At 49.8% G+C, this 16225-nt stretch overlaps 1 long non-coding RNA gene across 1 annotated transcript; it reads left to right on the forward strand.

Moving 5' to 3' along the window:
* Positions 1-313: 313 nt before the first annotated feature.
* On the forward strand, positions 314-8533 carry LOC307106443. Its single transcript, XR_013814122.1, has 4 exons — positions 314-443; positions 6349-6476; positions 7880-7978; positions 8339-8533. It is a non-coding gene; the product is annotated as an uncharacterized lncRNA (long non-coding RNA).
* The last annotated feature ends 7692 nt before the right edge of the window (positions 8534-16225 follow it).

Below are 16225 nucleotides of genomic sequence, written 5' to 3' on the forward strand. Positions count from 1 at the left end.
TTTTCTAGTTTGATATTTGAAATACTGAAATAAATTTTTTTAGAAATTAAATGTCGTGGGCTTCTAGAACTCTTCAGAATCTAATCCATGTTCAGTGTTCCCAGAGCTAGTTTCTTCATCTTGTTATGGGAAACTTTCATTCACTGCACGGATATTTGTTGATACTTGGGTATTGGGGGGGGGGGGGGGGGCGGGGAGGAGGGGATGGGCGGGGGGGAGTGAGGAGGGTGCAAATATGCAACTCATTGGATCCTTTGCTCGTCAGGAGTTTGCGATGTAGGAGTGATGAGGCAGTTCAGAGGCAGTCCAAGATGGGGTGTAAGTCCCGGGAAAACAGGACAGCCCTGAGCAGAAGCCTCCACACCAGCTCCAACAGAAGAATGCTGAGGGGTGCAAACTCCAGGACCAGTCCAAGTCCAGGGGTGCCGTTCCCACTGAACAAGGTGGTGAGAGTGTGTTGGGGCATCCAGGTTGGGGGGTGGGGGACGAATACTTTCTTGATCAGCCTGCACTGACCTAGAAACATATTGGGATTAGCTGTCACCTCTAGCCCAGAACTGTTGGCCAGGCAAATTACTCTTGGCCTCAGGGGAGGCAGGCTGGCAAGAAGGCAGCCTGGGGGTGGGGTGGTGAGCCAGGTCCCCAGCTGCCTGAGGAATGCTGTTCTGGAAGGGGCTGGGCTCCAGTCTCAGCCTTCCCCCTTTCTCCTAGCCAAAGGCTGCCCTGCCCCAGTCCCAAGTCCATTCCCGCCACCCTTTTTCTTCCCATGGGTCTGGCCCAAGTTGGCCCTGCCCACCCAGGCCTGGGCCCTGCCTGCAGGGCTCCTGTACACCTGCGTCTCCATGCCCTTGCCAGGCCACTCACTGGCTCTCTGATTCGCTTATGCAGTCAGCCAGCTGTTTTCTGGGCAACTACTATAGGACAGGCATTGTGCTGGTCATTGCTTCCTCTTCTCCCAATCACATCATTTGCGGGTCAGCAAGCAAGGACTTGGGCTGGGATGGCAAAGACGGGGGGCTGGGAAGAGAATTATATCTGTAAACAGGGAAGGGCCAGTGTCTCTAAGGAGGTGGGAGGACACTGCCAATCTTTCTGGTCCTCTGGACCCAGAGCCCCCCTTCCTGGGCCCAGGGACTTGGTGATGAGAATGCCTGACTCTGACCTCAGTTTTCTTCGTGCCTGGTTCTGGTACATAGCTGCTCAACCCAACTGCTGTAGGCTGGAGACAGGGGCAGCTCCTGGCAGGGACACCCTCAGGTGGCTGGGCCCACAGAGATGGGCAGCTGTTTCCAGGGGTTGCAGACACCGGTGAGACAAGGCCCATCTATCCCTCATGGTCAGGAAGGCCCTGGGTCAGGCAATACCCAGAGAGCTGATGCATCTGTCATGAAGTGGTCTATGGACCAGTATGGAGAAGGCAAATTTATTGGGTGCCAGCCACCTGCTGAGAGGGTGTTTTTATTTGTTTGTTTTTAACTAAATGTAGATCCAGGGAAGGCTGTTCTTTGTTTTGGGGAGATAATGTGGGTGTTATATGTGGTTATAGGTCTTTCCCCAGGAGGTCATAGGTTGAAGCATCAGCAGTGAACAGCCTCCATCATTCTCCCCCCACCCCTGGAGAAGGCACTCTGAACAGGTCTCTGCGGAGTGCCACTTGGCCATCTCTCCATTGTCCCGTTGTGAGACATCTGGACATCACAGTATGATGGCACAGACTATGACCTCTAGTACTGTGTCTAGGAGAGGTGGTGCGCATAGGCATCCTTGTTCTGTTCCTGGTGGGAGGGGGAAAGTGCTCAAAATTTCATCATGGAGTATGACGTTAGTTTCAGGTGCTCAGTTTTGTTTGTGTGTGTGTGTGTGTGTGTGTGTGTTTTAAATAGCTGCCCTTTGTCATATAGAGACAGTATTTTTCTTTGATAGTTTGCCAAGAGCCTTTTTATAAAATCATTGGTACAAAGGGCTTTTAATCCATGGCAACTACGCTTTTAAAATATTTCCCCCAATAAATCTAATCTATATTTGCTGGTCTGCAAAGAACTTAAATCACACAACTTTGTCTCTACTATGCTGCATTCTGTAGAGACTTGCTTACTGGTACTTCATTATTGTATCTTAAAAAAATGAATTTAAAAATTGCTGCCAAGCTGGTTTGGCTCAGTGGATAGAGCGTCAGCCTGCGGACTGAAGGGTCCTGGGTTTGATTCCGGTCAAGGGCACGTACCTCCATTGCAGGCTTGATCCCTGGCCCTGGCCAGGGCTCATGTGGCTGGCAATCAATCGATGAGTCTCTCTCACATGGATATTTCCCTCTTTCTGTCTCTCCCCCTCCCTTCCACTCTCTCTAAAAATCAATGGAGTCTGGCTAGCATGGCTCAGTGCATGAGTGTCAACACATGAACTAGGAGGTCACGGTTCGATTCCCAGTCAGGGCACATGCCCGGGTTGCGGGTTCCATCCCCATAGGGAGTGTGCAGGAGGCAGCCAATTGATGATTCTCTCTCATCGTTGATATTTCTCTCTATCTCCCTCTCCATTTTTCTCTGAAATCAATAAAAAATGCATTTTAAAAAAATTAATGGAAAAATATCCTCAGCTGAGGATTAACAACCTACTTCTCTTATCAGTTTTCCAGATAAAAGGCATTATTTTAACTGAAGCCAAAAAACTGTTTGCTATTGTGTCACTTAAGATAGGGTTAAACTTCAAACTTCCTGGTCCTGAGGCCATTAAACGAAAAGCCAAGGACTTAACTGAGATGAGAGCTGTGCCCCTTGGTGAGGGAGATGGGTGGCAGTGGGTAGGTTGAGTTGGTCAGATCTTTGCATCGGGACTTGAGGGTCAATGTTTGGGTCAGCTTCTCTGGTCTCTGGCAGCTTGAGCCCTTTCCGGGCCACCATCCCCCTCACTGTCCTGGCGGGCCAAGGACAGGCAGCTTGCCAGCAAGGCTCTCCATGTCTGAGGTGACCCCCATGTCCAAGGTGACCCCCATGTCCAAGATGACACCCATGTCTGAGGCGACTCTTCCTTCGGAGGTCAGAGGATGTTTCATCAGCTGGTGTATCATCCAGCTGGTCTCTGAGGTCATGGACCTGGACTGGGCAGGCCCCTGCAGAGTCTGTTGCCCTGTCACATTCTGCCTGGTGTGTACCCCCAAGGCTGTCACCTCCGCTTTGTTCTGCCAGCATTGCTGGTGCTTAGGAGGTAGCCCAGCTGACACCCCCACCATGGATGTCCTGGGGCTGTGTCAGGACCTGGGGGCCAATAAGGCCCCTCCCTGTCAGGGTATCTGATCCTTCAGGAACCGGGGTTCATTGATGGGCATGGACCTCAGGGTGCCCTTACCCTGGAAAGCATCACGCTCAGCACTTTTCGGAGCTCTCTTATTTAACCCTCACACCTCTGTGTGGCCTGTGTCCAGATCCCTCTCCCCTTTGTAAAGACACCCTCGATGTCACAGTGTAGTAAGGAACTGTGTGGGACTGTGCCTATGTCATCGAGGAAAGACAACCTTTGTCTGCAGAATGATCTCATGGCTGCCCTCACCGCCCCACCCCTGCAGAGCCTGGGAATGAGGTGACTAAAGTCCAAACTCCAAAGTCCTTCTTGTCCCCAGAACATTCCCTCCCTCCCCGCCCATCGGCTACGTGCATGGCTGGCCAGTGCTCCCTGCACCCTCTCAACTCCCTTTCAAATTCACAGAGGCTCACGGGTGGGGCCGCCAGGGGTGCAGTCCTTCTGGTGGGCCACCACCCACCATTCGTGCGTGCAGCCCCTGGGGCTCACAGCGGCTCTGTTGGACTGACAGAGCCCCTGCATCCTGCCTGAGTCTCTGCCTCACCGCATGTTCCCTGCACTGTTGGTCCTTGCTCACCAGCTTCTCTTGGAGCCCAATATGGGGAAAACACTAGTTGTCTCCAGACCCAAGCTTTTTGGAAGCAACAAAGGGGTTTGACTGGACCTCTGTGGGTGGAAGGCATCCCCTCTCGGGGTGGTGACAGGTAGCCTGGTTGAGTTGCAAAGGCAGGAGCCCAGGTAACGGTGGGCTGCAGTGGCCTTGGGACACTAGTCCCATTGTGAAGGAGACTTGGGGAGACTTAGGGGGAAAGCTGCTGTGTGTCATCCCCCCTCCTCCTCAAAGGATTGAATCCTAAGAGGGAAAAGGAGGGGGAAATAGGAGATGCTAGCCCCCGGTGCTAGGAGGCTGCCGCTGCCCCATGTTGCAGGGGGAGGACCACGTGTAGGTGGGAGTATAGGGGTGCTTGGAGGAGAGGGGGGCTTGGGCACCCATAGGTATACTGAATTCCCTGGTAGAGGTTTGGGCAGGACTGTTCCGAACTTCTGGTATTGCCACCACCAGCATCCTGGACTCTCAGAAAGCCTTCCGGTTTGTCTGCACAGGGAGAGGCAACATCCATGCTGCTGAGCAAAGCAAGTGGCAGGTGGAGGGGGCCAACCCAGGACTCCGACTGCAAGGTCAACAGTCTGGACTGGCTGGCATTCCTGCCCGAGTATTGGGATGGGTGCTCAAGGGAATTCAGTATACCTACGCCAGAGGAGTTCCCTGAGACCTTGAGCATCAATGAGGACACTCCACTGAGGCTACGGGCACCCGAGATAAGCTTGTGGGAATCCAGAGAGACCCCTGACAAGCTGCTCTGAACTCAGGAAACACTGAGAAATGTCATGTCGGTGGGGCCCTGCACGACGGTGATGTCCTTGGTATGGCTCCTCCGGGTGGGAGGCACTCCCGGGCACGGAACCGTCCTCCCAAACCTCTGCCTGAGCCGGGAGAGGGGAGCAAAGACAGGGAAGCCCTGCCTCCCTCCCAAACTGTGTGGCTATGGCTTGGGAACAAAGGGCACTGAGAGGAAAATGACGGCTTGCCAAGCCCTAGGCCAGGAAGGCTGGTAGACCAAGAAGCAGGACAACGGCCCCGTGGCAACCGTGGTGATGGGACTACTGTGGGGAAGTGTGTGATGTCAGACGGGGAGATGGTGAAGGTAGACTGTGAAAACGGGGGGACAAGCTGAAGCCTGGGACCAGGGGCTTTCTGGAGATCAGAGCCTGTTACTCTCACCCCTGTGGTCCACCCTGCCCAGCTTCTTGTCCCTCTGGAGGACTCGGGAGGTGAAGCTGGAGAGCTAGCTCACCAGATCCTGACAATACTGGGTGGATTCCTGAAGGGAGCTCTTGTGGCTCCAGGGTCCACCCTGCAGGACTAGTCCTCTTCACCCTGTTTGAATCCTTCATCAACAGTGTTGCTGTTTCTTTCTTTTTTCTTGATATGTTTTTCTTTTTTGAGAGAGAGAGAGAGAGAGAGAGAGAGAGAGATTGATGAGATAGAAACATCAACTTCTTTCACTGCCTCCTACACGCTCCCTTCTGATGATCGAGCCCCCAACCTGGGCATGTGCCCAGACCGGGAATGGATCTGTGACCTCTGATGTGTGTGTCCACACTCAACCACTGAGCCACACTGGCAGGGCCATCCCTGTTTCTTCCTCTGGGAATGACCAGTGCCTCCTGGCCCCCGTCTCTCACCCTCAGAGCCTGCGGAGCCGGAGTCTGGGCTGACCTTGGCGTTCCAGCCCTGAAACCAATTCCAGCCCTCAGGGTCAAAGGCCAGGAGGAGGTCAGCAAATGTCCCTGACAGATTGTTCACAGTGGTGGGGAGGGTGAGCATGGCCAGCATAGATGAGCTGGACCCAAACTCTCCTGCCTTTGATGTCAACTATTGGCCAGAGAGACCCAGACTTGCAATTTATAAAAAGAAAATGGACTTACCTTACAGACGAGGGGCATAAATTAACAGTCTATGTTTTTAGGGAAGTGTGTTTGTGTGACTGTACAAAGAACAACTAAAAAGAATGTCAAAACTTGTAAGATATTTTTCTCTGGGTTGCGGAATATGGGTGACATTAATATTCTTTATGTGTTCTATAGTATTGATTATGTTACATATTTTGTATTTATAAATTATAAATTCTATATAATCTGAACTTATATATTACAATAAACATAAGTATAAAAACATAGTTTTAAATGTTATAATCTAATAAACATAAAATAAAAAATTAATTTTGAATATGATGTTTGGTATCAGTTTAAAATCACTTGCTTTGTGACCTGGGTTACATGAACAGGGGTGGGGAATCAGGACCAGAGCAATAAAAATCAAAAGCACTGAATTCTTCATATTGAAATTCTTCATACTGCAATTCTTCATACTGTATTTTTATTTGATTCCTATTCATGCTCCAATGTTTGTCTTGATAATTAGATAAATAGGAGTTTCACGCCTTTGGAGATTTACTGGGCTTATATTTATGGTCCAAATCTTTACAGAGATTTTAAACAAATAGTCGACAGAACAAAAATCAGATAAAAAACTACAAAAAAGGATGCGACAGACATGGCCAGATGTGACCAGGAGGGCAGTACACAAGTGGCTGGAGTAGGAGCTGAGACATTAGGTGGGCGAGCACAGTGGGTATTTGGAGGTAAGAGTCATGCCAGGACACAAATGCCACAGGAAGGTCAAACATAACGATGGGGGTGGATATACGTGTGAAGTCAAAAGAGGCAGACCTGGCCACGGGGTGAAGGCAAGCAGAGTCTGCACCTTGGGGGCTGTAGCTTCTGCGCACAGCCACAGCGCATCTGCGCCGATGGACAACCCCGGGAGGGGCCACAGAGGGACATACTCCTGTCAGCAGATGGAGTGACTGTTTTCCTCACTTGTCCTCCCCACTCTGTGTGTGGACTTATTTCTCTCTCCTTCTCTCCTCCTCTCTGAAATCAATAAAAAATATTAAAATGAAAATGAAAATATTAAAATGAAAAACTTCTAGGAGGTTTGCTTGCAGGCCATCAGCTCTCCGGAGTGGGTTTCAGGCATCTAGGGTGAGGCCCTTCCTCACCAGCCAGAGCAGGGTAGGTGGGTGTGCCTGGTGAGCCCTGGGCCGGCAGGTGGGCTCATCTCTGCGTCTACTCCACCTCCTGCTCACAGCTCTGGACCCTCACCGCCCAGCCCAGCGAGGCTTCAGCAAGCCTCTGGATCACTTTGCAGCCCCTTCCTCCTCTGACACCTGTGGGCACTGGGTTTGGACGTGGGGCTGCCCTGCTCACGCTCTTCATCACCTGCATCATCCGGGTGCCCAGAAATAACACGTCAGTCAGCACTGGGTGGGGCTCATTAGTGAGTGTCCTGGCAATCGCCTGATTTGAAAAGTCTCCACCTGTCCCCAGCTCTCCGTTTCTGCCTGAGCTTGAGACAAGGCACTGTGTACCCATGCCTCCCACTCTGGTCCCCAGCTCCCATTCTTGCCTGCCTCTCTGTCCTCACATCAGGACTCCAGAATTCTTCCCAGTCTCAGAACACATCATCCAACTGCCCTTGTAGTCATCTTTGGGTAGCATCCAAGCCTGGGACAATGAAGGGAGGCATTTTTATTCTTAGGGACTATGTTCTTGTCACCTTGGGCTCTAGGTTTAGGAGTGCTCTCCAAATCCTTTTGGAACTTACTCAAAATAAGAATTATTTCCCCCCTTTTTTCAAGGATGAGCTTTACCTCATTCTATTGAAGGATATTTGTGTCCCCCCCCCATCTTTTAAAAAATATATATTTTTTATTGATTTCAGAGAGGAAGGGAGAGAGAGAGATAGAAACATCAAGTGATAAGAGAAAATCATTAATCGGCTGCATCCTGCACGTCCCAAACTGGGGATTGAGCTCGCAATGCAGACATGTGCCTTGACTGGGAATCTAGCCGTGACCTCCTGGTTCATAGATTCACACTCAACTACTGAGCAACACCAGCCAGGCTTTCCCCCATATTTTATCTCCACTTCTCTTTTCTCCCCCTCAATATTCAGGTCACCAAGATTTCAGGCCACGTTTCTGTTACTGCAGAGATGAGCTACCCTCTGTGACACTCTTCACCAGCCAAGAAAGGAACTCGCTGTAGGCTGCAGGTAGAGCTTCTGAAACTCGGAATCATCCCTCCAAAGACCTGGCCAAGATTGGGAAGAGTCATGTCTGTCCCTGGTGCTCTGGGCCTCCAGCTGCACGGCCGTGTGTGTGTGTGTGTGTGTGTGTGTGTGTGTGTGTGTGTAGTGTGGTGTGCCTATCACCAGGGACCCATATTTTCCTCTGGTATCAAAAGACTGACCCATTTTCAGTAACCACCTTCTTGCAGTGGGTGAGGGCTTTGTTGGGTTTGTATGGAGGCCTAAATATGTCTGCAGTTGAGCCCAGCTGTGTCTGAGAGCAGTGATGGGTGCTTAGCAGGTGGGAAGGAAGCACGACCATGACTCTCATCTCCTTTCTTTCAGGACAATTTCCAAGGCTCTGGTTTCCTTTTACCCTGTCATAATTTAAACGTCTCTTTAGACACAAAGTCCACAGTGGACAATGGGAATATCCTAGGAGCATTACCTGGCTGGTAACTGGGACTCGCAGCCGGCAGTGAAAGCCTGCGTCCAGGTGGTGGGGGGCCATGGGGAGACCAGGGTGAGCTCCTGCACATGGCTGAGCCCCTCCCTCTCAAGAGAGCTTCAAGCCAAGCCAAGTGCACTCAGCATGTGTCGAGAGTCTTCTAAGTCCCAGCAAGTTGAACTGTGTTTGGTTCGTTTGTAAAATTTCATTGCACTTACAATAAAAAAATAATTGCTTAACCCCTGAAAATTCTCTGATCCTCCTGCACGTGGATCCCAGAGTCCTGGGGCTGGGCCCAGCCTCATTCAGGGGCTGCATTCACCCGTGCAGTGGGCTTTCTTTTAGATGCTAGCATTGTGCCCACTATTACCTGCCTTAAATTTATAACAATGGTTGGCATAATATAAAACCCATCTATTTCTAGTGAACAAAGAGAATGGACAAGACTAATGTCTAAATTGTTAGCCAGATAGTGCCTTTCTTAAGAAACACCTCATGCTTCTGTCTCAGTAAGGGTCCAGAAATGAGTGTGTTCTCCCCCTTTTGGGGCAGTCTAAGGGAAATGTTCCAGTCAGTCAAGGGAGGACAGTACAGTGTGGCTGCTGAGAGCACAGTCTGTGGAGTGACCCCAATCCCAGCTCTGCCATCGACTAGCCCCAGGACCTGGAACAGTGCTTGAGCCTCGGTGTTCTTCTCTGTAACATCAGGTTATCAGAGGCACCGCCCCGGGGGTGTTTTTTTTTTTTTTTTTTAAATAAAAGAAGTTTAAATTGCGATAAAACACATAACAAAATTTACCATCTTAACCTTTTTCAAGTGTACAGTTCAGTAGTGTTAAGTACATTCACACTGTTGTGCATCAACTTCTAGAACTCTTTTCATCTGGTGAAAGCGAAAACTAGTACCCATCAAATGATCCCTCCCCCCTTCCCCGCAGCCTCTGTCTCTATGGATTTGACTCCATTAGGAACCTTATATAAGTAGAATCATGCAGTGTTTGTCCTGTTGTGTTTGGCTTAGTTCACTCAGCACAGTGTCCTCAGGGTTCATCCATGTTGTAGTCTATGTGAGAATTTTCTCCCTTTTCAAGGCTGAATGATATTTCATTGCATGGATGAACTACATATTGTTTATCCATTCATCTGCCCATGGACTCTTGGGTTGCTTCTACCTTTAGGCTGTTGTAAATAATGCTGCTGTGAACATAGGCATACAAATATCTCTTTGATACCCTGCTTTCAATTCTTTTGTGTACATGCCCAAAGTGGAATTGCTTGATCATATAGTAACTCTATTTTCAATTTTTGTGGAACTACCATACTATTTTCCACAGCAGCTGCACCATTTTACATGCCCACCAGTAGCAATACACAAAAGTTTGAATTTCTCCACATCTTCACCAACACTTGTTATTTTCTATTGTTGTTGGTGTGTTTTTCTTTTTTAGTTTTTTTTTTTTTTAATAGTAGCCACCCTAATGAGTATGATTGTGACTTTGCGTTGCATTCCCCCTAATGATTAATAAATTGAGCATCTTTCCTTGTGCTTGTTGATCATTTGGGTATCTTCTTTGGAGAATTGTCTGTTCAAGTCCTTTCCCATTTTTGCTTTGCCCACTTGTGTTTTGTTGTTGTCGTGGAGTTGTTTTGGGGGTTGTTTTGAGGATTTAACGAGAAAGCACATGAAATGTGCTTCTCCCGGCGTCTGGAACACAGGCAGCTAGTGCCCCATGCATGTCAGTTCTTACACTTAGTGACACATGAAACGGTCACGCTTCAAACACTGCCTAACGGATAATGGGGGAAGTGATTTCCACCAGCCTCTCCTTCTCCACACTTCCCAACAGTCTCCCAGGCCTCACATCCTTCCCTCCATCTCACGGGCATCCTTCAGCCTCACACTTTTACCTTCAGAGCCGTAACCCCACACAAGACCCTGTGCCTGCTTCAGGCCCCCTCCGGCTAGGCCCCCTCCGGCTCTCCTGTCACACAGCTGCCACTCTGTGATTGGGGCCCCAGTGGGACATCTGACCTCCCCGAACCAAAACAAATGGGAATTTAGGAAACTTTTAAAATAACCTTTTAAATAAACTGTGAAGTTGGCCACTTGAATTATGAAATCCAAGCCACTGTTCTACAGTATACACGACATACGTTCTTTTTATAAGATAAAAAATAAAAACAAATCAATGGGTTGGCATCTGCGGAGAGACCTTCAACTCCCACATCTGGCCTGTGCTGCCCCTTGCCGGCTAGCCCCAGTCCTTTCCCTTTCCCTATCAAGTTGATCCCTCCCCCTAAACCCCCCCCCCCCCCCCGCAAAGACCCTATTTACTGCCTTCTGAACAAGATGTATTGCCTTCCCTCTGATGCACACATTTTCAAATCCAATCAACATTGTACAAATGAAAATAACATGAGCCAAACAGGAAAATAACATTTACGCCGACTCTCACAGTGCTCATCTCAGGCAAAGAAAAAGTTGCTGCTGAAAAAGAAACAGCAAACATTGCTGAGCACTGCTTGACCAGCTGCCCCTTGGGTGTGCCCTGTCCCCACCATCGGGGTACAGAGAGGGGAGGTGGCCGTGTTGGCCTGATCAGTGCCCGTCCTTCCACTTGCCCATCCCCCAGTGACATTGTCTGCCTCCTGCTGCCTGTCTGTATTTTTCTTGCGCTTTCTTATCCTTACTGTGGATTGGTTGCTTTTTGTTTTTGTACTATGTCATCACAAAATCCTAGATCATATCACTTCAAGTTGCTTTCTCATTTGTGCTCTTTTGCCGGGTAGTATCTGGGGTGGCCTCAGGTCAGGCTCCCTAGACACGGACTGGAAAGGGAGGTTGTGTGTGGGTGGAGTGGAGTGCTCTCGAAGCAGGCAGGATGGGGCACCACGTACAGCTGAGGGCTCCAAGGAGCCCCCATCCCCGGGGGCATGGCCCTGCAGGGACCCCCTGAGTCCTGGTGAGGGGCTGGGCCCTTACTTCCATGGAGCAGTCATTGGAGGCCCACAGACCTGTGGTGGGACTGGCAGGAGCGCCCCCTGCAGGACTCCCCTCCAACCACACCGCTGGGGAAGTTTTCATGGTTTTAAGTATCATCACAGCACCGGGGGTTCAGTTCTCCCTTTTACACCAATTGTGGGGATTCAGGTCAGCTGGCTAGTGGGTGATTCAGCTCCCCAAATCTCAGGTGCCGCTTCCTCAGACCACTTCTGAGAGCAACTCTCTTAGGTGGTGGTCCCTGGAAAACTGGGTTTGCACCCCCAACTCAATCAGTCCTCCCATGTGGGCTGCTCCAAGAGCAGGGCAGGTAGGCCCTTTGGGTAAATCTCCCCAGAGAGGAGCTTAGCAGTGACTGACAAGGACCAATACGCCTTGTGAAGTGGGCCTTGGTCCTGAGGGGCATCTGGTTGGTCGGCCACAGCGTCCACTACAGTGATTAAGATGTCCTCCTTCGGGCCCATTCAGCTGGGGTTCATCGAGTGCCCTGGGGAGACAGCCACGCGGCCTGGCCTTCCTGGAGCTCGAGTTCCAGTGGGAAGAGAGACATTACACAACCAGTTACATGACTGCCATTTAAACGTGCCCGGAGGAAGCCTGACGGGGAGCAAGGGGCATCTGATAAAGGTGTGGGGGTGGGAGGTGGGGATAGTTTAGGCGGGAGAACTCAGGCTTAAAACTTTAAAAAATTCTCAGATATAGTTGACATACAACATTATATTTCACAAGAGCAACACAGTGGTTAGACATTTGTATATCTTATGAAGTGATCACCTGATAAGTCTAGTACCCATCTGGAACCATACATAGTTATTAAATCTTATTGACTATGTTCCCATGCTGTACTTTACGTTCCTGTGACTATTTTGTAACTACCAATTTGTACCTCTTAATCCTTTCACTTTTTAAAAAATATATATATTTTACTTATTTCAGAGACAAAGGAAGAGGGAGAGAGAGATAGAAACATCAAAGATGAGAGAGAATCATTGATCGGCTACCTCCTGCACGACCCCACTGGGGATCTAGCCACAACCTGGGCATGTGCCCTTACCAGGAATTGAACTGTGACCTCCTGGTTCATAGGTTGATGCTCAACCAGTGAGCCACACTGGCCAGGCAATCCCTTCACCATTTTCCCTCAGCCCTCCAACCTCCCTCCCCTTCTGGCATTGAGAAGGCTAACCCCTATTTTGTAAAACTACTGTTTGAAATTCTCTGCTATTTAGATAGTCTCTTATTCTGTAAAGTCAACTCTGCTATTTTTAGACAGCCCCTTATTCTGCAAGAATAACTTTGCTTTCTAGCCTGCTTGAATAATAAGGAAGATACACTTAGCTGTCTGACCTTGTAGGCCAGAGACTATATATTCCTGTGCTCTCATGCCATGCCACATGAATTTTTTTTTTAATTGAATAGAACTGTGTTGTTTTCAAGGCCACAAGCTTCCAGCGAGATAACTACTAAGCACACATAGGGGTGGTTCTTTAATAAAAAGGAAACTTCTGCTTATGGCTTAGCCCAGAATTTGAAAGACATTTTTCTCTGGGACCTCACATAATGATAATAAAGTAGAACTCCAATCTCTCTAAGCGTTGCTTGGTTTTCTCCCGTCTTCGGCAACAGCAGAACTCGGTTTTTATATAATTGGAAAGGAAGCTGTGCCTTCAGCTCCTCTCTGAGGAGGATTGGTGTGCTGGAAGCTGGTAAGTGGTGCACACAGAGGGGCTGGGCACAGGGAGCAGGGTGGACTGCTCCCTGCTGAGCTGAAATTCACAGGACTTGGCACCTGCCAAGGTGGGCATCTGTCCACTCTCACCTGCCCGTCAGCCCGCCTGCCAACACCTACTCTGGCAGAAAGTCCAAGTCCACAGGTGTGTCCTGTCAGCATTTAGTTTTGGAAAGGGCAAACCATGACTGACTGTGGGCACCAGGGAACCAGGCTGGAAGGCTTGCTTGGGACGCCAACAGCAGCTGATTTGCATCCTGTATTCCAGAAGCAGCCCGCTGTGTCAATAGGATGAAAGCAGGCAGTGCCCTTACCCAATTATTCTGTAGCATTTCAGGATTTAAGGGCCCTCCATCAGATCTGGGTGACCCCGGTTTAAGGACCCGCTGGCAGAATCGGGCTTTGCCCCGGGTCTTCTGCGGGGAGTTGCTCTGAGCACTTGCCATTCAGAATGGTTCTTGGAAGAGATGTCCAAGCTATTTAGTGCAAATGCTTCACTTTCCTTGTGAAATAGTTGAGGGTTGAAAAGGCCAGAATTGACCAATGTCACATGCTGGACACAGGTAAAGGTCGCACTTAATGACAGCTGCCATGCTGCTAACTCGGAGCTGGCCGCAGCACCAGTGAGCTTCAGTCTTGTCAATGATCCTGACAGAGGCAGCCATATATAAGTGGCTTTGTAAATGGGCACCCAGGACATGGTCCCCAGCAGGGGATTACTACCCTGGTTTTTGCAAAGTGGGGGTCTCTTCTGACAACTTAACTTTTAACTTTTGTTTTTGATTTAAAAGTGTTTATCTATACTAATAAAAGGGTAATATGCTAATTAGACTGGGAGACATTCCAGGAGACCTTCCGAACATTCTTCTGGACAAAGCCATGGTGGCGGGGCCGAGGTAGAGGCGGTTAGAGGCCAAGAGGGAAGGGCTGTTGTGGGTGATCAGGCCAGGATGGGATGGCAGTTGTGGGTGATCAGGCTGGTGTGGGAGGGGCTGTTGGGAGTAAGCAGACCAGCAGGGAGGCCAGTTGGGGGTAAGCAGGACGTCAGTGGGGGTCAGTTGGAGATGATCAGGACAGCGGGGGGGGGGGGGGACAGTTTGGAGTGAGCAGGCCAGCAGGGGGCAGTTGGGGGCAAGCAGGCCAGTGGGGAGGGAGGTTGGGGGCGAGCAGGCCAGCGGAGGGGGGAGTTGGGGGTGATCAGGCTGGCGGGGGGGCATTTAGGGGTGAGCAGGCTGCCAGCGGGGGGCAGTTAGGGGTGAGCAGACCGGCAGGCTGAGTGGTTAGGGGCAATCAGGCAGGCAGGCAGGCAGGCAGGCAGGCAGGCAGGTGAGCTGTTAGGAGCCAGCAGTCCCGGATTGCGAGAGGAATGTCTGACTGCCGGTTTAGGCCCGATCCCTGTAAACCGGCAGTAGGACATCCTTTGTGGGGTTCCAGATTGGAAAGGGTGCAGGCTGGGCTAAGGGACACCTGCCCCATGCACGAATTTCGTGCACTGGGCCACTAGTTGAGAAATAAATCTAAGAGACAATGAGGTATAAAAAAGCAGAAGAAACATCTCATAATCCTAACTCCCAGATATTCTCTGAAACCTTGACACTGTTGGATTTGTTCACACACACAGAGACTAACACTCACACACACACATGCAGACTCACACTCATACACTCACATGCACTCACATTCACTCAGCCAGACACACACACATTCACACACACTAACACACTCACACACACACACATACTCACACATAGACTCACACACACATACACACACACACTCACATACACAGACTCACACACCCCCTCACATTTACTCACTCAAACATTCACACATACACTCATGCGTGCGCGCACACACACACACACACACTCACTCACATACATGCACACATATGCAGATATTTAACATCACGGAGATCATTTTGTCTATATAATGTTACAGTTTGATTTTTAAAAATTTAAAATTGTGACATAGCAAATCATATGAAGTGCCCTTTGGAAAGAGCAGGGTTGTTTTTTTAAAAATATATATCTTTATTGATTTCAGAGAGGAAAGGAAAAGGAGAGATAGAAACATCAATGATGAGAGGAAATCATTGATTGGCTGCCTCCTGCATGCCCCTCTATTGGGGATTGAGCCCACAACCCGGGCATGTGCCCTTGACTGGTGTTGAACCTGGGACCCTTCAGTTCATAGGCTGACACTTTATCCACTGAGCCAAACCAGCTAGGGCTAGGAAGAGCACTTTTTACAAGAGCATAATCTATTCAACATTTGGCAGGTAGCTATCAGTGCCTATATGTGTGTGATAGCATGGAAGGTAGAGGGGGTTCAGGGGTGTGCAAACCAACCAGGCCTCTGTGCTCAGGGAGTGGGGGAGACAGAAAACAAAAGGCAGATCTGAATGAAAATTACCTTAGCAAGGACTTTGGAGGAAATAAGGATATTGGGCTGGAGAATTCAGATGCGATGTGTCTGATATCCTGAGGACATCACACGTGAGCTAAGACCTAACTAATGTCAAGGATCCAGCAGATGAAGGTCTGGGGGATGAGTGTTCTTATTCAGCTAAAGGGACCAGCAAGTGCAAAGGCCCTGAGGCAGAAGCGATCTTAGCAAGTTTAGGGACAGATAGAAGACTTTGACCTCTTTTTCTCTAGGCTCACTTGGAGAGGAGGGGGCAAGACCCCTCAGGTTTCACAGAAAGGTGTCAGTCACCTCCCAGCTTAGATGATGCCTCATACAGGAAGGCATTTGACTGGCCCCACTGACTGATATTTGCCCTTCTGAGCCTGTCAGGGAGTTCAGTCCTGGATCCAGGGTTGGTAAGGCTGTCTCCAGGCTCTGGGCGCCTTTTCCTGCCTGGCACCTGCTGCGCCAGCCCTTCCCACAGGCTGACCCACATCCTGGGCTCTTCACAGAAGTGGAGCTCTGAGTTGGTCTCTAGGGTCTCCCCAGGCCTTTGTCTCCGGGAGTGTTTGCCTCCCAGGTGAGGGCAGGTCAGGCCTGGAGGTCACCTGGCTTTGTGGAGCTCTCTCTCCTGGGATGAGTCATG

Source organism: Cnephaeus nilssonii, assembly GCF_951640355.1.
Source record: "Cnephaeus nilssonii genome assembly, chromosome: 10".
NCBI classification, from domain to species: Eukaryota; Metazoa; Chordata; class Mammalia; order Chiroptera; family Vespertilionidae; genus Cnephaeus; species Cnephaeus nilssonii.